Below are 25,437 nucleotides of genomic sequence, written 5' to 3'. Positions count from 1 at the left end.
GAAATCTGCTCCCTTGTGCCAGGCCTAAGAACCATCTGAAAGAGTCCTTGTTGGAACCAACCAAGAATAGACAAATCCTTGATTGCCACACACACCTTGCCAAGAATCTTCCTACCCTTGAATTCGAGAATATCCTCGAAGTAACCAGCCGTGCTATCCTCCGCCCATCATAAGATACAGGAGCCCTTTCAGGAGGTTCCAAAGGATGAGAACCCCATATCTCATGAAACATTTCCTGGGTGATCATGGTTATTCTAGCACCAGAATCCACAAGTAGACAAACTTCTTTGTCTCCAACGGCAATCTTAATGTAGGGGTCAATACATTCAGAGATGTGTCCCACAAGACCCGACTTCTCGCCAACAACCATAACCATGTCCCTCAGCTCAACCTGAATACCACAATAATTGTCATGATCAACACGTTATGCATCAGATACATTTGCGCCAGAGGGGTTGTTGACCAATTTGTCAACCTGAGGATTAAAACTACCCTGCTTACTACTTTAACAGGCTTTGGCAAAGTGTCCTAGATTGCCACAGGACTTGCAAGTAACAGGAACTCTATCTCCTTGGACAAGATGAGAATCAGAGTTCCCATTTTGAAGAGAATCCATGGGTCCTGCAGACATCTGTCGCTCGTCGCAATCATAAATGTAGTGAGGAAGACGTGGCAAACACAGGTAGGCATCAGAAAAATAGCAAATGTACTTTATTCACAACAGGGACTGTGCAGCTGTCAACAGGGCAACCAACTTAATTACAACAACGAAACATATTCAAACCTGCGTTCCATGTTCTGTTGTGGAGTACCCGCAAGGGGTGTTCATTCCACAACAGAGAAAACCCAGTGAGGGAAACCACTACAAACTTGATCCACATCTTGAAGTGCACCAAATTTGATTTGTGGGAAACGTTTCTAACCTGTTTCAGCTAAGTTGTTACCCACCCACATTTTCTCTCAATTGTTTCTCAACTGAAGCATTAAAAGTATGATATGTTGGATAAAGGACACCCAGACATACATTATAAGGATATTGCAAGTCACCAAGTAGTTCTGTGACCATATAGGGGACCAATTCAGAAAAGGGGGTGGCGATGGACAGAGTATGTGAATTAAACAGAACACTTGTACCCAGTCAAAAGATCAGGGCTTGATCCCTCACCGTTTTTTAGCTCACTGCACCATCCCAGCTCAGAACCTGGCTACATGCAAATTAGTCTGTCCCTGGCCCAGTGCATCATGGGAACAGGGCAGACCAAACTACCAAGCCAATTCTTTTACTGGAAAGGAAACAAGCTTCCGGGGACTGGTTTCTGGCATTACAGCCGTCTTCGGCCCGGCTTGCTTGAATCCTGATGGCGCAGTGAGCAAGGGACTCATGTCTGAACATACCCATATAGGGGACCAAGGCAGAAGGCTAAGTTCCTTTAGTAGAGCATGGAATTCTAACGTTACTTGCAATAATCTAATAAAATACGATGGGGGTACTTTATGCCTTATACTATATTGCCACACTCTAATCTTTTGTCAGACCACGTTCTTGCCAGCCCTGTCCTTCTATTCCCTCCACCAGAGGAAATGACTCGTTGGTGCTTGCCTGCGGGGGAGGGGGAAAACAGCTGGATTTAACCAAGTGCATCTGCTGAATTCGCTGAACTTGCATTCAACAGAAGTACCTTCAAGACCTTGCAGGGACTCCCGCAAGAATTAGCAAGTCTCTGCAGCCCTCTTGGATGTGGACTTGTACAAAGGTCGAGGCCACGCCCAAGAAAACAACCAACAACTAGTTCTACCACATCCCCGCACCTGCAGCGTCGCGCTCATGATCCAGACCCTAGACTATAAGGCAATTTGTACTTACCTGAATGATATCTTGACCCTTTCAGTCCTTGGTAATCATTCTTGGAAGGTTTATCTCCAAATTCCTGAACTCCCTGGTACCTGCAGAAAAAAGAGGATCAAGAGAAAGGAACATTTATGGAAAGACTCAAAGTACTGGTAGAAACATGTTACATTTATAAAATGATAAGAAGGCAAGACAACTTATCTGATTCTAGAAGCTGTAGAATTGGGTACACTGAAGGTCTTCTAGTGGCATTTGAAATACCTGGAATCTGCAAAACAAGCTAAAAATGTTAGTTTGTCAAAATTTAAAGAATCACTGTGTAATCAACTTTCATAGCAAAGGACCAGATATTGACACAAGGAAAAAGGAACAGGGTGCAAAGTTAAACGATACTTGAAATTGAAAATTAACCACGAGAAAGATAACTCTCATCTTCTGTGCAATTCGGGGGAAAGGGCACATGTTGCACCACCTGAAGGAAAGAAAGTGGGCCAATTTAGGGGAGATGGGGGTCTCAAAAAATCAACTTGATATCTTTGTATGATTGCATGAGGGGATTTACGACATGGCAACAAGGGAGAATTAATGGACCCGGTAATAGTCAAGGGGGGGGTCCAACAGGGATGCGTCCTAGTGCCCACACTTTTTCTCCTTTACATTACCAACTATATAGGATATCTAAATGACTGCATCAATGACTTTCCATCACTAGCTAGCCTGAAAATTAATGTTCTATTTTATGCCAATGACACACTCCTGCTGGCTAAGACAAGGATGGGTTTTCAAAATCTGGTGAATGGTTTCTACCTTTTTTGTCAGGACTTTGGCTTGGAAGTCAAAGCCACTAAGACCAAGATAATGGTATATACAAAAAAGAAGAGGTTCCTCGAAGGTGTGGTTTCCCTGAACAATGAAGTACTGGAAAGAGTAACTGAGATTGATTATTTGGGTTAAGCAAGAATTGCGGGAAAGCAAGAATTGGTTAAGCAAGAATATTGGGAAATGGGAAGCTCAAGAATAGAATCAGATAGCAACAGAGGTACACTGACAAATTAGTCTTTTAATGTACTAAGATGTACCAATTGCTGAAGAGTTCTGGGATTATATTAGACCACCCCTGTTTGTTTCGCCGTTAACTATTTATCTGAGTTCATGCCTCTGGCAGTGGAGGAATTCAGTAGGATGGCATGGGGGATATCCTTTGGCTCTCCTCTGGACCCTGTACCACACAAAATCTGGAAGGAGTTTGAGATTGAGTTGTTCCCAACACTTTGTTTGGTTTGTAACCAGTCTCTTGCTAGCGGAGTGCTTCCGTCTCAATGGAAGCAAGCACTGATGACACCTCTGCTTAAGAAGCTTTCCCTTGACCCAGAGTGTTCTAAGAGCTACAGGCCCATATCCCTACTGCCTTTCCCGGCTAAGATTGTAGAACGCGTGGTTAGTAGCACTCTTTCTAGGCACCCGGAGCAACATAACTTACTGGAGGAGGTTCAGTTTGGATTCCTGCCATCCCACAGTACTGAGACGGCCTTGGTGACCATTGTGGAGGAACTTCGGAGGCTGGCATACAGGGGCCAAGCAGCAGTGCTGATTCTGCTTGACCTGTGTGCCTTGCAGTGGTTCCAGTCCTTTTTACTGGGCAGACAGCAGGCTGTGTCCCTCCATCCCTTTCAGTCTGCCTTCACCAATGTTCTGCATGGTGTGCCACATGGTTCGGCAATCACCCCAATCTTATTTAATATCTATCTGAAACCCCTGATCTCGGTCATCAAAGCATACAATATCAACATCGTAAATTATGCTGAAGACACGCAGCTGATTCTCTCCTTTGAGGGAGATCAGTCGACGTCAGTCGAAGTGTTTCACAATTGCCAGCGAGACACGGCTTGTTGGTTAAAGGACAACTTGCTACAATTTAATGCGGGTAAGACTGAGGTGATTTTCTGTTCAGCGTACCAGATTCCTCATGCCCTGCTCAACAATTTCTGGGCAACTGATGCTTCGACTGCCGTTCCGCCAGTTAAAACGGTCCGTAACCTGGGCATTATGTTTGATAAAAAACTCACTATGGAAGCCCAGGTCACAAAATACTGTGGCCTACTGTTTTGCAATTATTAGATTTTTGAGGAAATGTTTTCCTTTGCTGCCCCCTCAGGCGGGTGCGCTAGTGGCAAGCAGTACGATTCTCAGCAGGCTAGATTACTGTAATGCTCTGTTGCTTGACTCTCTGAAGTTTCTTCTGGATAGACTACAGAGGATTCAGTCAGCAGTGGCCAAGTTAGCTCTAGGGTGGCCCAGAAGTTCCTCTTCCTCCGCAGCCCTGGCAGGGCTGCATTGGCTCCCGCTGAGACAGAGAGTTCAAATTAAGTCTCTCTGTCTTGTCTTTAAAGCCCTTCACGGGCTGGGACCTGCGCTTATACGGAGAAAGTTTGAATGGTATGTTCCCATGAGAAGTCTCCGATCCTCATCGGCGAGATTGGTGAAGGTACTGAGGTTTAGGAAAGTCAGGTCAGGTGGTAAATCATTTGTGGTGGCAGCAGGAAAACTTTGGATCGAACTCCCGTGGAAGATTAAACAAATCAGGGACCTCCTTACGTTTAGAAGGAGTCTGAAAACCTGGTTCTTCCCCAAGACATAGTGGCCTGCCAGTGCTCGGACACATTCTTACTCTTAGCACCAGGATGCCTGTAAGGTGATGGTGCGCTCTATAAATTAAATAAATAAATACATAAATAGTGCTACTCAAGCTTGCAGCCTCTTTCTCCAGTTTAGTTATGGTATTCTTCCCATAGCTCTTTTTACTAAGGGTTGTCTTTCTAATATAAATAGCACCAAGAAATGCAAAGTCTTCACTACTATGGATAAAACGGAGGAGCAACTGCTTTTATTTTGTCCCAAGAAGCAAAAGACTTAAAAGTCTTTATCGGGTTAATGCCCTAGGGATTTGAAAGATCAAAACAATCTCAATGGTAGTAGTTGCAGTTTCCAAATGTTTACATGCACCATGGGTCATCAGAGGGAAAGTATTATCGAAACTCTAATAACCCTGGCCCATTACTCTTTTTTAATGATGGCAAGTTTTTGTACACGTTTTAAAGTCCTGATCAAACGTTTTAAGGAACGCAACTATGTCCCAATTAAAATTATTCACTTGTTATCTGTGATTTAGTATTAAGGTAAATGCATTAAACTTTTTATAACCAAATATTGATATTTTTATATGATGTATGATGATGGAATATGTTTTTATTTTGATCTGTCAATAAACGTTGAACTTTGAAAGAAAGTGTATGACGTTTATATGGGGCATATGTATGAAGCCTTTTTCCCATTCGCAAATGGGGCGATTCTCAGAGTCGGCCCATTTGCGAACGGGAAAAAGCCTTTTGGGATGTATCATCCTAAAAGGCCCTCGCAGAATAGGGAACCCCAAAATGTACAATTCCCTATCCTGCAAATGAATTTTAGTAATCAGAAATTGCGATTTCTTAAATGCAATTCTGGAAGCACCCAAGTTGTGTGAGTTTACCTTTAGAAATCGCAAGTTACCACCAACTTCAAGTTGGTGGTAATTTGAGATTTCTTTGAAAAATGCACTTTTTTGCATTTTTCAAAGTGCTATATGGCGCACATACATGCCCTTAGGGAATGTGAATGTGCAACATGTGCACACATGCTTATTTCAGGGATGCAACAGGGTGTCCTTTTGACACCCTGGTACCCTTCAAATTGCATTCACAATTTGGGAGTACCTAATGGGTACTCGCAAATTGCTAATGTCTTCCCATTCATTCCTAAGGGCCTCAAGGCCCATAGGAATGGATGGAAAGGTATTCCTTAATTGCGAATCTCAAAAATTGTTAATAGCAATTTGCGATTCTCAATTAAGGAATACATAGGAATCGCAATTTATATTGCGAATCCTACATACATTGCCTTTTACGAGTCCTTAATAGGGAATCGCTATTAAGGACTCGCAAAGTTATTCTTGACACATATGCCCCTATGTAACCACGTAGATTGCGAAAAATGCACTCAAAACATTTTATTAAAAAGACTCTAAAAAGAACTAAATTGATAAACACAGCAGACAGATACGCAACATACTAACCCTGAGTGAAAGAGGAAATATGAGCTCTGCCCAGAGTTTCTTCAGAATTTAATCAGATACAGCTGTTATGATACAGTATTGGGAAGCTTTAGAAAAAATCATAATTGTAATTGGTTTAAATGTAACCCTAGAGGTAACTGTATCTGTTTCTTTAATGCAAGTGACACTGAGGCTCACAAGAGAAATATCTAAATCCAAGCTTTAAACTTGGGAATACCAAGCCAAGTACAATAAACACTCAGGTGCCAGCAGAGACCACAACAGTAATTGTATCGCTCTGTCTCTCTCTTCTCAACCCCTATCCTCCATTGAACATCCATGCTTCCCAGATAACACACTGTTAAACAGAGGTTTGAGGGATTACTCATTACTCTTTCCAGAAGCCAAGTATCAGGTTAATGGTTTTACGTTCTCTCAACTTTTAATCAAAATGCCTAAACCCTCAATATTTTGCTCTTTCCTGCAAAAGAGATACTGTGTTTGTAAACATGAAGAATTCAATTCGAATGTCTAGTGCAACATGTAGCACACCAAAAGTAGGTAGATGGTTGTTAAAAAAAAATATTAGAATCAGTTTAATACAAACAAGTCAGACATAAGATGATTAAAAAAAAAAATTCTATCTGTCTTATAACTACCCGAATCATGGAAAAAATGAAATGTTGCCATAAATTTACAGGACTGTTCATAAAGTTAAGCTACACTTGTGAGTACATGTAAATTTACTCTTACATTTTTGAGCATATTCACTACTTTTGGCTATTCACAAATTCAGAGTGTAAAATCACTCAAAAGTGTAGACTTATACATCTCTGATCCCTGAAAAAGGGGGTGAACCTACCTAACAAGTTAAAGTTACCACTAAAAAGTCTAGCTCCACCCATGGCCAATCTTTGGTATTTGGCCAAATGTAATCCCCATAGGAAATAATAGTAAGCTAAATTATTTAAAATGGTTGAGATATAAGTAAATATAATTTAATGTTAAAAAATATATTAACATAGCACATTGTTTTATTTAACAATAAAATATTTAATTAGTTGATTGCATTTGAAAATGAATGTAATATTGACTTTTAAATGCTTTTAATTAACATTGATCCCTTAGATCACTTTTAATTAATATTAATGCATAATAAAAATACTTTAGGTGGGAAAATATATTTTAATTTAATCTTGAGCAAAATAATGTGAATGTAATTAATATACTTTAAATATTTAATTAAATATTTAGTTAATAGTGCTGTTGCATTTTTTAACTGAGTTGTACCTTTAAAATAAATATACAAAAATAATGTAAATTATTACTGAACAAAAAATATGTAAAATATTTTTACAATCATTTTAAAAGGTTTTTTTTTATTGTCCTTAACCTTTACCTTGCAGAGATCTATGTCGCACGCTTACCCATTAGGCAAGGACCTGTGCTCCCACTCATTCACTCCAAACGTAATTAAATCTTTATTCCACACTGGGGCAAATGGGAGGTTACCCCATCTGCCTCAATGGGGGTAGCAAGTGGGGGCAGAAAGTCCTCTAGACCCCAAAGATATTGTCAAAAGAAAGAAAGGGGTGGGTGCAGTCCACACTTTCATGGAACCACGCCTCCACTCCAAAGGAGGAAATATAGTTTTTCTGTACACTGAGAAGCATATTGGAGGTGTTTAGCCCCAATTTTCCCCCAGAGGGTAGACACCTAGACATCAGGGATTTTGCTTAAATGGGAAAGGGGTGGGGTGGGGCGGCACAGCATTGCATAGAACTATGCACTCACATCAAAGGGGCCAATTCAGTTTTTATCCCCCCCCCCAGGCAGCAGAGTGGGGAGTTAGTCCCCAAACTGCCCCCGGTGGGGGGGGTTAGAAAGTCAAGTAGACATCAGGATTTTGTTTTAAATAATAGAAAAGGGTGGGGGAAATCCACCCTGGCATAGTGCCCTGTTGCCACCCCAAATGGGGACAGAGCCAATACAGTTCTCCCCTTTGGGAGGCAGATTGAAGGTTTGTCCCCAGTACCCCCTCCTTCACCTGGGCCAGGACTCAGGCTGGGGCGGAAAGCCTACTAGACACCAGGGATTTTATACTGAGGCTTAAAAGGGGTGGGGCGGCACACCTTTGATCAGTCCTGACGCCCTTCCCCTTAAGGGTCAACGTTGTCATTGTGCCACTCTGGAGGCAGTCATGGGGTGTGTCCCAATTTGTCCCTCTGGGTGGCACAAAGCCCACTAGACAGCAAGCATTCCAAAATGGCATTAACAGAAGATGAGGCGCTCCCACCCTAGGACAGGGCCACACCCCATCCAAAAAAAAGCGATAGAGTCTTTTTGACCCACCCCAGAGAGCATATAGGTTTGTCACCAGTGGTATTTGTCCCTGATTGAGGGTTTATGGATAGAAAGCCCTCTACACCAACAAGTTTAAAGTGGGGTTAAAATGGGTAAAGACATCCCACCCTGGCATTGAGCCATATTCCTACCACAAAAGGACAAACAAACTCTTTCTTGCCCCACCGTGGGTCTAGATCAGCATTTGCTTGATTTTTAACCCCTAGGGGGTAGAAAGCCTACCTGCCACCAAAACAAATGGGATGGAGGAGTATGACCTCAATCTGCCCGTTAGGGGGCAGAAAAGCCATCTGGATGCCAGTGTATGTATAAAAAAAATAGCGATGTTGCGCTGGCCCACACTGATATCTGGCCCCACCCACAACTCTAGAGTACCGACAGTCTTTCTGCTCCTCTGGCAAGAAAGAGGACATTTTGATTCTACTGGATGTCATTTTTACAAATGGGATACCAGATTGGTGGAAAATTCCAATGTTGTCACACTTGATATGGTTGCACAATTCTGGCTCAGTGTCAGCCAGCAACCAGGGAGACCTACTAAATAGAAACATTTCTGAAAACTCGGCATTCAGAGGAATCCAGAGTGGTGCGGCTTGTGTTGATGGACCCCATGATGTTTTGCTACTGATAATGGCATGCAAAGCTCAAACTATGGCTAAAATCTCACAGGACACTACAGAATATCAAAACGCCGCAGCCAGACTGGTCCTCAACATCCCCAGCCACAGCCACATAACACAACACCTCCAACAACTCCACTGGCTTCCAATCAACAAGAGATTTACCTTCAAGCTCCTCACACATGCCTATAAAGCTCTCCACGATGCAGGACCAGATTATCTCAACCACCGCCAGACAACTCTGTTGTGCCCAACTTGCCCTGGCCTCTGTCCCTCACATCCACAAGACCAGAACTGGAGAGCTGGAGGAGGATCCTTCTCCTAGCTTGCTACCAAGACCTCTAACACCCTGCCCATCCACCTCAGACAATCCATGCCGTTGACCCAATTCAGGAAGGACCTCAAGACCTGGTTCTTCGGCTGAACCTCCACGCCCAGACGGATCAGCAGATCCCTGTTCAGCACCTTGAGACCCTCACAGGTGAGTGGCTGCACTATATAAACTCCTGATTAATTGATTTTATTGATTGACATTTTCCGCACATTTCTATGAGATAAAAATATGGAAGCTGTAGAGATCCCCAGAATCCCTGTCACCCAACATTCCCACATATCTAAATAAAGGATTGCAATATGGGTAGAAACGCTTCCGAAGCTAAGGGGTTAAAACTGTGATGTGTCTAAAATAAATATAAATGGATGAAGTGCAATTGTTAAAATCTATAAAGAAAATATCCAATCACCCTCGAGATGTAATGTGATTTGTTGCTGCCCAGCTAGCTTTGCTCCAAATAAATACCTATACATTCATAAACCATGCACCGTGGAAAACCGCAGTCAACATGCCATCAGCCGGCCACCGGAAACTATAACAGCTCTTCATCCAAATTATTGTTCTGACACAATACTATCCCTGATGTTTCTCTGCGCTCACTCAGTAGTTAATGTCCGGGCAGTGCAACAATGAAGTACTAGAGCCTGGGAAACAGACAATTTGGTGCAAATGTCTGGAGTCTGTACCTTTGTTGTTCCCCTGCTGCAAAATAGCAGCAACACACAACAAACAGCTACAGAGTCCTGTATTCTTTTCCTGTTTAGCAAAGACTGTCTATGGCAAAAAGCTTCTTCGATGGTCTCTTATCATATACTGATATGTGCTCCTCCCTGGGGCTGTTCTCAGATTCTGTCCCAGATGGGGTGTTATCTTTCTTTATAGACATTCATTGTCTTTTTTTCAACTGGTTACTTCATGTGATTTCCAACAAAATCCACTGCTATTCATTGCCACTACTAAGTTGGTGAGTCCACACAGTGGTTAACAACAACTATGTTTATGTGTACATGTCCTGGCATGGTTACAGTTAACAGGTAAATCCAATTAATCAGACCAGGCTCATAGGCATACCTATCAATAGTGTAGCCAGTGCAATGGCACACGGGTTTGTGTGTGGGGGGATTTCTGTTCCTCAAGCATGTCTGTCTTTCACTACTAAACCTATTAGTGGACGGATATTCTCATTCTCTGCAAATGGGCTGATGGAGCCCTTGCTACACTACTGACTAGGCTTCTACCAGGCTAAGCCCTACCAGTACCATGATGGCTGTATCTAAGTAGTCCTATAATAAACTCTTTTTAACTGGTAGGAGTGAAACACTCAACAGTGTGTTTTGACTCTCATCATTGCCAACCCAGTGCTGTGGCATCCCGTAGACAGAAATATACAGACAGCAATGTGAGACAGGACATAACACTTTCCATTTCAAAACCTTAACTGACCAGTGTGGTGAGCTACAGGAACATTATTTTTAAACGTTTACCACTTATCTCTGGGGTCAGTATATCATAGGATGTGCAAGGTGGAGATTATAGAATTTGGAAAGTTAATCACAAGGAGGACTGAGGTGTCCATAGCCGTTCAGATAAGAAAAACATTCGGAGGGGGAATACATTGCTTGAAGTCAATATTTTAGCATATAGTTCTGAGGCCTCACTATTGTATGTTTGCCCTGTGGGTCATCAGGTGGAGATAATGTCTCACGTCTCAATTTGAAGCTCATCGTGACATTCCTCTTGCATACCTATGTCAAACGTATAACACTTAATAAAGTTGTCTCAAGTGGGCAGGTTGCCTAAGTGGGGTTGTTCATGTGGATGATGATGAGGTACTGAAAATCCATCCTCAAAGTTCTCACAATGGCTATTAAAAAGCTAGAGTAATACGATGGACAAGTGGTGAATCCTCAAGCCTTCTGTCAACTCTTAGAAGTTACCTATGAAATACTGTGCAGAGGCAGGCTCTCTGTAACACAAGATGTCAGCAATTCATTCTTTGAATGAATGAGAGCTTTCAGAGACAGTCACTCTGCATGATGTAATTAGACAATGGTAAAGCAGAATCCATGCAAAACCATGTGTATAATTGTTATCCATTAACTGTAGCCTACATACATAAGTGACCACTGGATAAGAAGTTTGGGTGGAACATGCTTGTCATGACTGAAAATGCTGACACCAGAAAGCCAGTTATGAATGAGAACAAATTAGTCCATTAAAATATAGTTAGACTACATTAGTTTTAGTTGTATTTTGGATCTGTGAATTATGAGCTCAAAGCCAAGAACATGAACTTGAAGGTGGGCTGTGGCAGCTGAGGGCAGCTGAAGGCAGTATACTGCAGCTCACAGGTATAAGCAATTAAAGCAAACATGCTCATCTAAGAAACATGGGAGACTGATGAAATAATACAGAAAAGAGAGAGAACTTCAAAAGCACTTAGATGGAATAGTGCATGGTGCTCTAAAAGAATGCATCAGGTATTCCAGGATGACAATACATGCCAAAGGGTCATGTACTTTTGTTTAATTTCTTGGGTTTGCTCATCAATACAGGCTTCATCCCTCAACCCTGGAGCTGGAGTGGCATCACTGCCAATTCTAGACCCACAAGTAACAGCGTTGTAAGAAATTGGGCCGTTAGTTAAGGGAGGCAACTATTTATCTTAAGTAACAAACCAAATTATTGTCAGGGTAAACCTGTGAAAACACTAAACTTAGAGGCTATGGTAAAGTACTTACACAGTACCAAAACAGTACGAAAGTCAAAACACAACAAAAGAAATACTGCAAATCAATTTAGAAAAATAGAGTTAAGTTTACTAACACCAAAACAACAATATCTAAAAGGGGAACTGAAAATATGAATGTTTAAAGTTTTAAATTAAAATAGTGCCAAAAAGCGTTAAGTGCCAACCACTATATACCAGGACCTAGATGAGATTTGAGGCTGGCCCCAATGGACTGGTGACTGGGTACAGAGAACAGGTTGGAGCTGGTCAGAAGTTTACCCTTTGCACTTAATATCTGAAATGGAAGTCCAAAATGTTAAGCTGAGGAAAGGCAGCAGGATGTAGCAGACAAAGGCTCCACAAAGTCAGATACAAGTCAGACAAAGTCTGGCTAAAGCCATTGGATTTCACACTTCAGGAAGGCCCCTCACCACCTAGGTCCTTTTGGCTCCTTTGCCCAGTGGAGATTTTTACATGTCCACTTAGTCAAAGTTTGATGACTCCTGGTTCCTTCCTTTACATTGGGGTAAACATTACTGGGGGTTACCGTATCCATTTTTGTAGCACTTCCTGTGTTCCCCACTACAAACAATCCCACAGTGCCCCTCTCTTTCTAAATTCAAGATGCTGAAACCTTATCCTCTTGTACACAGCCTTTGAATCCACCCCAGAAGTATGGCCAGGTAAGTGACCAACCCATCTTCTATGGTAACTCCAATCCATTTCTGACTAAGCTCCCTTCCCACTGCAATTGGAGCCTGGCTGAATGGGGACACAAAGAAAGAAACGGGTGTGTACAGGTGTCATGTGACATCTGTCTGTGACAGGAGAGGTGCCTTTCTAGTTAATTACATTACTGAGCACTGCCCAAATAGTTATCTGCCTAAACATTTGTCTTATCATATGACTTTTGGCCCTGAATCTTTAGAGGTATTAACAGCAAGATACATACAAAACATAACGCAAACAGATGACTATTTAGAATTATTTTAGACAGCAAACAAGCAAAGCAAGTCAGACAGACCACTTCAGGGGTGGTTCAAGGGGGAAAAATTAGACAATACATTTTCTAAAAAGACACAGGATGTGAAAGTGCACTTAATATATTACATTTCTTTCAAGGTGTGCCAAGGCAATGAAACCTAACGGGCCTCAGGAGTTCATCCTATTTTTTTCAAAATGTTGTATGGTTGCCAATTGTGTAATGAATTACCTCCATTGTGCCAGGCCCAGCTTTAGTCATAGGTTCCTCATTTGCCCAAAATTGCATACAATTTGCCAGTGCCAGAATATTGCCATTAATGCCATCCATATACTATGGGTGACTGTAGGAAAAAAATTACTCTTTTTGTATGGTCACCCCCATTTTGTCTGGACTTATTTTTGACTCTACTGACTGGGTCGCTGCTAACCAAGCCCCAGTGCATTAGCTGTGACACCTAAAACATATTGAAATTGGCTACACTCCAGATTGACATGTTTACCTTCCCTATGATTCTCTAGTATGGTACCAGAGTGTACCCAAGACTGGTAAGTGAAATATCACTATTGGACTGCAGCACATATTGTGCCACCACTAAAGTGAGAATACAAAGCATGTCTCCAGTCCTGCCCTTGCAGCCTGTGCAGTCAGTTATAAAAAACCTGCCCATTACAATCTGGCAAATTAAACTTTTATCAAGACCTATACCTCCTTTTTTAATACTTATGTCACCCCTAAAGTAGGCCCAACATGTCCCCAGGGGTTGGGGGAAATAAAGAGGGGTGCATGCTATTTACAAAGTCAGGCATGTGTACTCATGTTTTACATGTCCTGGCAGGGAACAATCTTCAAATAAATCTTTCACAGTGGTAAGGCTGGTGAAGGACTGGGTTTTTCTAAGACCCAGCGGTGCCAGGGGACAACACCTGAAACCTTCGTGGGTAACCTGTTCCGGCGTACAAATGACAGAGACACGGGACACTTCCTTCGGCGTCAAAGATTCGAGGTTTATTTACTGCAGGGAACACAGAAGTCACGTGAAGTACACAGCATGTAGGTTCGCGGGATCTGATTCGAATTGCTACTGTGGGTCGCTCCTTTTATACACATTTCTCTCATAGGTTAACATAGTACACAAAGGTTTACAACTTGGTTCCCATCATTATCCCCGAGAGGGGTCGCTTTGATGTATTCAGGGTCCGGAACATAAGTACGGAAACATTTGGTGGTTCCCAACTGTAAAAACCCATCTTCACACCATTAGTACATTCCAATCAGCAGTAAACAGATCGAAGAAGGAACAAGGACAGGTGCAGAGGAAGACAGGACAGTGGGGAGATCGGAAAGGGTGTAAAAGGGGGTGGTATCGGGAAAACACGAGGTGCAGGCATCAAAGGGACGCGCCTAATGAGATGCACGGCTAAGACAATAGACCGGCACGGCAAGATGTGCCTCAAGCAGGGCCATCTGCCTTACAGTATCATCCCCCTCATCATAAAGACACTTTCAAAGGAAACGTGTCTTCCGCAAGAGTCTTGGGAATCCCAGGGTCGCGAAGCGGACAGCGTCCGTTCGCTGGCTACTTGAGGGCAAGAGACAAAATGGATGCCGTATCTAAGATGGAACCCGTGGGCTCGGATGAAGAAACCCACGAAACAAACGAACGGTTTAGGTTAGCACAGCGAAACTGCGCACACCCACTAAACTCGTTATTTGCGGTTCATAGATACCAGACTCGACCATATTCGTGCGAGTCGAAAACACCACTTACAACTATCAGGGAACCTCAGACACTCCTTTTGCCCTCATGTAGGCAAGCACTAGTCGGAATCATATTCGATATTCATCAGACCGTCTAGATGTTGCTGCAACATAATTCTATCCAACTGAGCTGCTTTGGTAGCAGGCGGCTGTCTTATACACGTCGTAGCACAGAGGCCACATAAGGCAGGACCACACTGCACACAAAGGCAACACATGAACAGAAACGCCGCAACAACTCCGATGATCATCAGAATTTTCCAACCCCAAGTCGACATCAGGCCCCAAAACCACCCAAGTAGCGTCCAATCCCCTACGTCCACGTGTATGGACTCAGAGATCTTATGCAACTTTGAGATGGCTTGATAGACAGTCGGAGCGTTATCTGGAATGAAAATACAACAGCTCGAATGGATCACCTTACATACTCCACCTCGATCTGCTAGAACAACGTCTAAAACCATACGGTTCTGTAACGTCATGAGCCTATCCGCCTGAAGTTCTGTGGTGATATTACCAAGGGCACTGGCAGTGATATTAGCTGTCGATTCCACCACTCGAGTCAATTGTCTCAGGTTCCTACTATTAACCATAGGTCCCCAAAACGGAAGGAAACCGTTGAAAAAGTCTCCTGCCTCTTAACCGGCAGTGTCCTCTTCGCTAATCACGCCTCTCACAACTCTAGTCTTGTGATAATCTGCATCAACAGTGAACGTCGGGGGCAACAGATTTGCGATATAACATGAGCCCACGAAGTCAGAGGGCAACCATGTATACGCACAATCATGGCAGATGAAGTATGTACCCTCGGCAGCCAGAAACACAGGGGAGGAGAGCATCGGTAAGATGTAAGTCTCGGAGCAAGCACTCTCTCCAAGACTAGCTCTCGATCTTCGGCCACGACCTAGTAGACAGAAGTTACCAAGGTGGGGTACGATCCATATTGGAGATGAGCTTCTACGCTGTCTTTCATTCACGAGCACACTATACTCAACCTTACTCAGGACCCTATAGGCTCGCACCTCCTCCTCTGGGATGAGCGACGGCTCATAGATATCCCTATCTAAGTCAGCGATCGCTATAGCCAAAGGCTTGTGGTACGAACCAGGGCCAAAGTGGGAAGGATGTGGCTCTCGATTGGGGTAGGAATCTAGTGCACTTCGAAACATTGCTTGGAATGCTCGAGCTGAACCCTGGGAACTATAAGGAAGGACCAGATATGGAATTCCCTTATCCGTGGTATGTGGCATTAACCCACACACCCAACAATTTGTAGTGTTCACCACTAGCTGGTGCTGATGAAGGAGCTGAATAAAGGAATTGTTTCTGAATTCCGCACGTCTAGCCTGTTCGTGTTCGGGTAAGATATGAAAGGAATGAGGGGATACGGTGGAGGTAGGTTTAGGAACAGAAGTAGGAGTAGGTATGGGAGAAGGTAAGAAGTACGGTATCATGTAATACACCCCACCCGCCAATAATAAGGAAACAATTAGAAACAGAAGGAACACCTGGAACATAAAGCATTTGGTACGGGTAATTTGTTGCAGTTTGAATCTTTGCGCCTGAGCTTTTTCCAAGTCCACAAGTTTCGAGAACGCCATCCCCTAAAACCGTCCGCAACGTTTCTTGACGCACTTCATTCTGTGTAGCAGTAGTCAATCCCTAGGAGTTCCTAGGAACCGACGGTCTTTGACCTAGCGTCAAGACCTACTAACCAGAAGGAAGTACACGCGCGGCCCTACGGTACACCTGGATGTAAGGTATTTTATATACAAGCATGTACAAAAGTCTCTCAGCTGTGGAAGCAAAAACACATGTGGAAAAAACTCAATATTTACAAAAAATCACAATTGCATGTGTGTTTAGACTGATCATGGAAAAGGGGTAACGTAGATGTCAAAAGAATAGAAACGACAATTTTATTAGTCTTTGGTGCTGGATCGCAAAAAGTATCATTTCTTTCCAGGACGTGTCTGTTCGTCGAACAAGGGATCCGATGAGAGGACAGAGTTCTGTTGATCAGTCAAATGTTCGGATCTTGAGTTTTGCAATGACAGATGTTCAACAATGTCTTTCTGCTGCACTGAGGATTCTCCAACAGGTTCGGCGTCGCTAAAAGGTACAAAGGTCTGTAATCTGTCAGTTTCAGATGAAGCAATGCCTTTCCTCACCCACGAGTCCGCCGGCAAAGGTATAGGTACCTTTTTGGTGTGGGTGGCGTGCACCCAGTTCTTGCGACCTTCCAAACGGACAGCAGTTCTCGTGGCAAGGAGGACTTGAAAAGGTCCAGTGAAACAGGGCTCAAGATTTCTTTTGCGAGCGAAGTTTCGCGTAACCACCCAGTCTCCCGGTTGGAGCTGGTGGCCTGGACCCTCCGTCTGCGTCGGCAGTGCTTCGTAAACCTGTTGATGAATTAACCTCAGTTTAGCAGTCAGATCATGTAGATAGTCAACCAACATTGGGTACTCAAGATTGGAAAACACACTTGGTCTAGGGACCCCCCAAACATTCGCAGGACGACCGAACACTATTTCATAGGGGCTAAGCCCTACTCGGGAGTGTACAGTCGCCCTTGTTGACAACAAAGCTAGAGGCAAAGCGTCAGGCCACGAAAGACCAGTCGTAGCTTGAATCTTCGCTAGTTTGAGTTTAAGGGTGCCATTATACCCTTCAACCAAACCTGCTGACTGGGGATGATTGGCGCTATGGAATTTTTGAGTAATTCCTAGGCCCTTACACACACTCTTCATTACACTCCCTACAAACTCACTTCCGTTATCTGACCATACAATTCGTGGCATTCCATACCGAGGAAAGTATTCCTTCAGTAGGATTTTCGCAGTGGACATAGCAGTGTTGTCTTTAAGAGGGTAGGCTTCAATCCATCGGGAGAATGCGCAAACCACAATTAAAACGTATTTCATGTTATTGCATCGCTCCATATGGATGAAGTCTAGCTGGATCACTTCAAAGGGACATGAAGGGGGTGCAAAATGACCAGCAGGTGTAGGGGTTCCTTTACCAGGATTGTACATCATACATATCATGCAATTCTTCACCAATCTTTCAGCACACTTCGTGATACCATCATTCTTCCACACAGGGGACAACAACTTACAAATACTTGTTCTGACACAATACTATCCCTGATGTTTCTCTGCGCTCACTCAGTAGTTAATGTCCGGGCAGTGCAACAATGAAGTACTAGAGCCTGGGAAACAGACAATTTGGTGCAAATGTCTGGAGTCTGTACCTTTGTTGTTCCCCTGCTGCAAAATAGCAGCAACACACAACAAACAGCTACAGAGTCCTGTATTCTTTTCCTGTTTAGCAAAGACTGTCTATGGCAAAAAGCTTCTTCGATGGTCTCTTATCATATACTGATATGTGCTCCTCCCTGGGGCTGTTCTCAGATTCTGTCCCAGATGGGGTGTTATCTTTCTTTATAGACATTCATTGTCTTTTTTTCAACTGGTTACTTCATGTGATTTCCAACAAAATCCACTGCTATTCATTGCCACTACTAAGTTGATGAGTCCACACAGTGGTTAACAACAACTATGTTTATGTGTACATGTCCTGGCATGGTTACAGTTAACAGGTAAATCCAATTAATCAGACCAGGCTCATAGGCATACCTATCAATAGTGTAGCCAGTGCAATGGCACACGGGTTTGTGTGTGGGGGGATTTCTGTTCCTCAAGCATGTCTGTCTTTCACTACTAAACCTATTAGTGGACGGATATTCTCATTCTCTGCAAATGGGCTGATGGAGCCCTTGCTACACTACTGACTAGGCTTCTACCAGGCTAAGCCCTACCAGTACCATGATGGCTGTATCTAAGTAGTCCTATAATAAACTCTTTTTAACTGGTAGGAGTGAAACACTCAACAGTGTGTTTTGACTCTCATCATTGCCAACCCAGTGCTGTGGCATCCCGTAGACAGAAATATACAGACAGCAATGTGAGACAGGACATAACACTTTCCATTTCAAAACCTTAACTGACCAGTGTGGTGAGCTACAGGAGCATTATTTTTAAACGTTTACCACTTATCTCTGGGGTCAGTATATCATAGGATGTGCAAGGTGGAGATTATAGAATTTGGAAAGTTAATCACAAGGAGGACTGAGGTGTCCATAGCCGTTCAGATAAGAAAAACATTCGGAGGGGGAATACATTGCTTGAAGTCAATATTTTAGCATATAGTTCTGAGGCCTCACTATTGTATGTTTGCCCTGTGGGTCATCAGGTGGAGATAATGTCTCACGTCTCAATTTGAAGCTCATCGTGACATTCCTCTTGCATACCTATGTCAAACGTATAACACTTAATAAAGTTGTCTCAAGTGGGCAGGTTGCCTAAGTGGGGTTGTTCATGTGGATGATGATGAGGTACTGAAAATCCATCCTCAAAGTTCTCACAATGGCTATTAAAAAGCTAGAGTAATACGATGGACAAGTGGTGAATCCTCAAGCCTTCTGTCAACTCTTAGAAGTTACCTATGAAATACTGTGCAGAGGCAGGCTCTCTGTAACACAAGATGTCAGCAATTCATTCTTTGAATGAATGAGAGCTTTCAGAGACAGTCACTCTGCATGATGTAATTAGACAATGGTAAAGCAGAATCCATGCAAAACCATGTGTATAATTGTTATCCATTAACTGTAGCCTACATACATAAGTGACCACTGGATAAGAAGTTTGGGTGGAACATGCTTGTCATGACTGAAAATGCTGACACCAGAAAGCCAGTTATGAATGAGAACAAATTAGTCCATTAAAATATAGTTAGACTACATTAGTTTTAGTTGTATTTTGGATCTGTGAATTATGAGCTCAAAGCCAAGAACATGAACTTGAAGGTGGGCTGTGGCAGCTGAGGGCAGCTGAAGGCAGTATACTGCAGCTCACAGGTATAAGCAATTAAAGCAAACATGCCCATCTAAGAAACATGGGAGACTGATGAAATAATACAGAAAAGAGAGAGAACTTCAAAAGCACTTAGATGGAATAGTGCATGGTGCTCTAAAAGAATGCATCAGGTATTCCAGGATGACAATACATGCCAAATGGTCATGTACTTTTGTTTAATTTCTTGGGTTTGCTCATCAATACAGGCTTCATCCCTCAACCCCGGAGCTGGAGTGGCATCACTGCCAATTCTAGACCCACAAGTAACAGCGTTGTAAGAAATTGGGCCGTTAGTTAAGGGAGGCAACTATTTATCTTAAGTAACAAACCAAAATATTGTCAGGGTAAACCTGTGAAAACACTAAACTTAGAGGCTATGGTAAAGTACTTACACAGTACCAAAACAGTACGAAAGTCAAAACACAACAAAAGAAATACTGCAAATCAATTTAGAAAAATAGAGTTAAGTTTACTAACACCAAAACAACAATATCTAAAAGGGGAACTGAAAATATGAATGTTTAAAGTTTTAAATTAAAATAGTGCCAAAAAGCGTTAAGTGCCAACCACTATATACCAGGACCTAGATGAGATTTGAGGCTGGCCCCAATGGACTGGTGACTAGGTACAGAGAACAGGTTGGAGCTGGTCAGAAGTTTACCCTTTGCACTTAATATCTGAAATGGAAGTCCAAAATGTTAAGCTGAGGAAAGGCAGCAGGATGTAGCAAACAAGGGCTCCACAAAGTCAGATACAAGTCAGACAAAGTCTGGCTAAAGCCATTGGATTTCACACTTCAGGAAGGTCCCTCACCACCTAGGTCCTTTTGGCTCCTTTGCCCAGTGGAGATTTTTACATGTCCACTTAGTCAAAGTTTGATGACTCCTGGTTCCTTCCTTTACATTGGGGTAAACATTACCGGGGGTTACCGTATCCATTTTTGTAGCACTTCCTGTGTTCCCCACTACAAACAATCCCACAGTGCCCCTCTCTTTCTAAATTCAAGATGCTGAAACCTTATCCTCTTGTACACAGCCTTTGAATCCACCCCAGAAGTATGGCCAGGTAAGTGACCAACCCATCTTCTATGGTAACTCCAATCCATTTCTGACTAAGCTCCCTTCCCACTGCAATTGGAGCCTGGCTGAATGGGGACACAAAGAAAGAAACAGGTGTGTACAGGTGTCATGTGACATCTGTCTGTGACAGGAGAGGTGCCTTTCTAGTTAATTACATTACTGAGCACTGCCCAAATAGTTATCTGCCTAAACATTTGTCTTATCATATGACTTTTGGCCCTGAATCTTTAGAGGTATTAACAGCAAGATACATACAAAACATAACGCAAACAGATGACTATTTAGAATTATTTTAGACAGCAAACAAGCAAAGCAAGTCAGACAGACCACTTCAGGGGTGGTTCAAGGGGGAAAAATTAGACAATACATTTTCTAAAAAGACACAGGATGTGAAAGTGCACTTAATATATTAAATTTCTTTCAAGGTGTGCCAAGGCAATGAAACCTAACGGGCCTCAGGAGTTCATCCTATTGTTTTCAAAATGTTGTATGGTTGCCAATTGTGTAATGAATTACCTCCATTGTGCCAGGCCCAGCTTTAGTCATAGGTTCCTCATTTGCCCAAAATTGCATACAATTTGCCAGTGCCAGAATATTGCCATTAATGCCATCCATATACTATGGGTGACTGTAGGAAAAAAATTACTCTTTTTGTATGGTCACCCCCATTTTGTCTGGACTTATTTTTGACTCTACTGACTGGGTCACTGCTAACCAAGCCCCAGTGCATTAGCTGTGACACCTAAAACATATTGAAATTGGCTACACTCCAGATTGACATGTTTACCTTCCCTATGATTCTCTAGTATGGTACCAGAGTGTACCCAAGACTGGTAAGTGAAATATCACTATTGGACTGCAGCACATATTGTGCCACCACTAAAGTGAGAATACAAAGCATGTCTCCAGTCCTGCCCTTGCAGCCTGTGCAGTCAGTTATAAAAAACCTGCCCATTACAATCTGGCAAATTAAACTTTTATCAAGACCTATACCTCCTTTTTTAATACTTATGTCACCCCTAAAGTAGGCCCAACATGTCCCCAGGGGTTGGGGGAAATAAAGAGGGGTGCATGCTATTTACAAAGTCAGGCATGTGTACTCATGTTTTACATGTCCTGGCAGGGAACAATCTTCAAATAAATCTTTCACAGTGGTAAGGCTGGTGAAGGACTGGGTTTTTCTAAGACCCAGCGGTGCCAGGGGACAACACCTGAAACCTTCGTGGGTAACCTGTTCCGGCGTACAAATGACAGAGACACCGGACACTTCCTTCGGCGTCAAAGATTCGAGGTTTATTTACTGCAGGGAACACAGAAGTCACGTGAAGTACACAGCATGTAGGTTCGCGGGATCTGATTCGAATTGCTACTGTGGGTCGCTCCTTTTATACACATTTCTCTCATAGGTTAACATAGTACACAAAGGTTTACAACTTGGTTCCCATCATTATCCCCGAGAGGGGTCGCTTTGATGTATTCAGGGTCCGGAACATAAGTACGGAAACATTTGGTGGTTCCCAACTGTAAAAACCCATCTTCACACCATTAGTACATTCCAATCAGCAGTAAACAGATCGAAGAAGGAACAAGGACAGGTGCAGAGGAAGACAGGACAGTGGGGAGATCGGAAAGGGTGTAAAAGGGGGTGGTATCGGGAAAACACGAGCTGCAGGCATCAAAGGGACGCGCCTAATGAGATGCACGGCTAAGACAATAGACCGGCGCGGCAAGATGTGCCTCAAGCAGGGCCATCTGCCTTACAGTATCATCCCCCTCATCATAAAGACACTTTCAAAGGAAACGTGTCTTCCGCAAGAGTCTTGGGAATCCCAGGGTCGCGAAGCGGACAGCGTCCGTTCGCTGGCTACTTGAGGGCAAGAGACAAAATGGATGGCGTATCTAAGATGGAACCCGTGGGCTCGGATGAAGAAACCCACGAAACAAACTAACGGTTTAGGTTAGCACAGCGAAACTGCGCACACCCACTAAACTCGTTATTTGCGGTTCATAGATACCAGACTCGACCATATTCGTGCGAGTCGAAAACACCACTTACAACTATCAGGGAACCTCAGACACTCCTTTTGCCCTCATGTAGGCAAGCACTAGTCGGAATCATATTCGATATTCATCAGACCGTCTAGATGTTGCTGCAACATAATTCTATCCAACTGAGCTGCTTTGGTAACAGGCGGCTGTCTTATACACGTCGTAGCACAGAGGCCACATAAGGCAGGACCACACTGCACACAAAGGCAACACGTGAACAGAAACGCCGCAACAACTCCGATGATCATCAGAATTTTCCAACCCCAAGTCGACATCAGGCCCCAAAACCACCCAAGTAGCGTCCAATCCCCTACGTCCACGTGTATGGACTCAGAGATCTTATGCAACTTTGAGATGGCTTGATAGACAGTCGGAGCATTATCTGGAATGAAAATACAACAGCTAGAATGGATCACCTTACATACTCCACCTCGATCTGCTAGAACAACGTCTAAAACCATACGGTTCTGTAACGTCATGAGCCTATCCGCCTGAAGTTCTGTGGTGATATTACCAAGGGCACTGGCAGTGATATTAGCTGTCGATTCCACCACTCGAGTCAATTGTCTCAGGTTCCTACTATTAACCATAGGTCCCCAAAACGGAAGGAAACCCTTGAAAAAGTCTCCTGCCTCTTAACCGGCAGTGTCCTCTTCGCTAATCACGCCTCTCACAACTCTAGTCTTGTGATAATCTGCATCAACAGTGAACGTCGGGGGCAACAGATTTGCGATATAACATGAGCCCACGAAGTCAGAGGGCAACCATGTATACGCACGATCATGGCAGATGAAGTATGTACCCTCGGCAGCCAGAAACACAGGGGAGGAGAGCATCGGTAAGATGTAAGTCTCGGAGCAAGCACTCTCTCCAAGACTAGCTCTCGATCTTCGGCCACGACCTAGTAGACAGAAGTTACCAAGGTGGGGTACGATCCATATTGGAGATGAGCTTCTACGCTGTCTTTCATTCACGAGCGCACTATACTCAACCTTACTCAGGACCCTATAGGCTCGCACCTCCTCCTCTGGGATGAGCGACGGCTCATAGATATCCCTATCTAAGTCAGCAATCGCTATAGCCAAAGGCTTGTGGTACGAACCAGGGCCAAAGTGGGAAGGATGTGGCTCTCGATTGGGGTAGGAATCTAGTGCACTTCGAAACATTGCTTGGAATGCTCGAGCTGAACCCTGGGAACTATAAGGAAGGACCAGATATGGAATTCCCTTATCCGTGGTATGTGGCATTAACCCACACACCCAACAATTTGTAGTGTTCACCACTAGCTGGTGCTGATGAAGGAGCTGAATAAAGGAATTGTTTCTGAATTCCGCACGTCTAGCCTGTTCGTGTTCGGGTAAGATATGAAAGGAATGAGGGGATACGGTGGAGGTAGGTTTAGGAACAGAAGTAGGAGTAGGTATGGGAGAAGGTAAGAAGTACGGTATCATGTAATACACCCCACCCGCCAATAATAAGGAAACAATTAGAAACAGAAGGAACACCTGGAACATAAAGCATTTGGTACGGGTAATTTGTTGCAGTTTGAATCTTTGCGCCTGAGCTTTTTCCAAGTCCACAAGTTTTGAGAACGCCATCCCCTAAAACCGTCCGCAACGTTTCTTGACGCACTTCGTTCTGTGTAGCAGTAGTCAATCCCTAGGAGTTCCTAGGAACCGACGGTCTTTGACCTAGCGTCAAGACCTACTAACCAGAAGGAAGTACACGCGCGGCCCTACGGTACACCTGGATGTAAGGTATTTTATATACAAGCATGTACAAAAGTCTCTCAGCTGTGGAAGCAAAAACACATGTGGAAAAAACTCAATATTTACAAAAAATCACAATTGCATGTGTGTTTAGACTGATCATGGAAAAGGGGTAACGTAGATGTCAAAAGGATAGAAACGACAATTTTATTAGTCTTTGGTGCTGGATCGCAAAAAGTATCATTTCTTTCCAGGACGTGTCTGTTCGTCGAACAAAGGATCCGATGAGAGGACAGAGTTCTGTTGATCAGTCAAATGTTCGGATCTTGAGTTTTGCAATGACAGATGTTCAACAATGTCTTTCTGCTGCACTGAGGATTCTCCAACAGGTTCGGCGTCGCTAAAAGGTACAAAGGTCTGTAATCTGTCAGTTTCAGATGAAGCAATGCCTTTCCTCACCCACGAGTCCGCCGGCAAAGGTATAGGTACCTTTTTGGTGTGGGTGGCGTGCACCCAGTTCTTGCGACCTTCCAAACGGACAGCAGTTCTCGTGGCAAGGAGGACTTGAAAAGGTCCAGTGAAACGGGGCTCAAGATTTCTTTTGCGAGCGAAGTTTCGCGTAACCACCCAGTCTCCCGGTTGGAGCTGGTGGCCTGGACCCTCCGTCTGCGTCGGCAGAGCTTCGTAAACCTGTTGATGAATTAACCTCAGTTTAGCAGTCAGATCATGTAGATAGTCAACCAACATTGGGTACTCAAGATTGGAAAACACACTTGGTCTAGGGACCCCCCAAACATTCGCAGGACGACCGAACACTATTTCATAGGGGCTAAGCCCTACTCGGGAGTGTACAGTCGCCCTTGTTGACAACAAAGCTAGAGGCAAAGCGTCAGGCCACGAAAGACCAGTCGTAGCTTGAATCTTCGCTAGTTTGAGTTTAAGGGTGCCATTAT

The sequence above is a fragment of the Lissotriton vulgaris genome, chromosome 6 (assembly GCF_964263255.1).
Source record: "Lissotriton vulgaris chromosome 6, aLisVul1.2, whole genome shotgun sequence".
In the NCBI taxonomy this organism is placed as follows: Eukaryota; Metazoa; Chordata; class Amphibia; order Caudata; family Salamandridae; genus Lissotriton; species Lissotriton vulgaris.
This window is presented reverse-complemented; position numbering follows the sequence as displayed.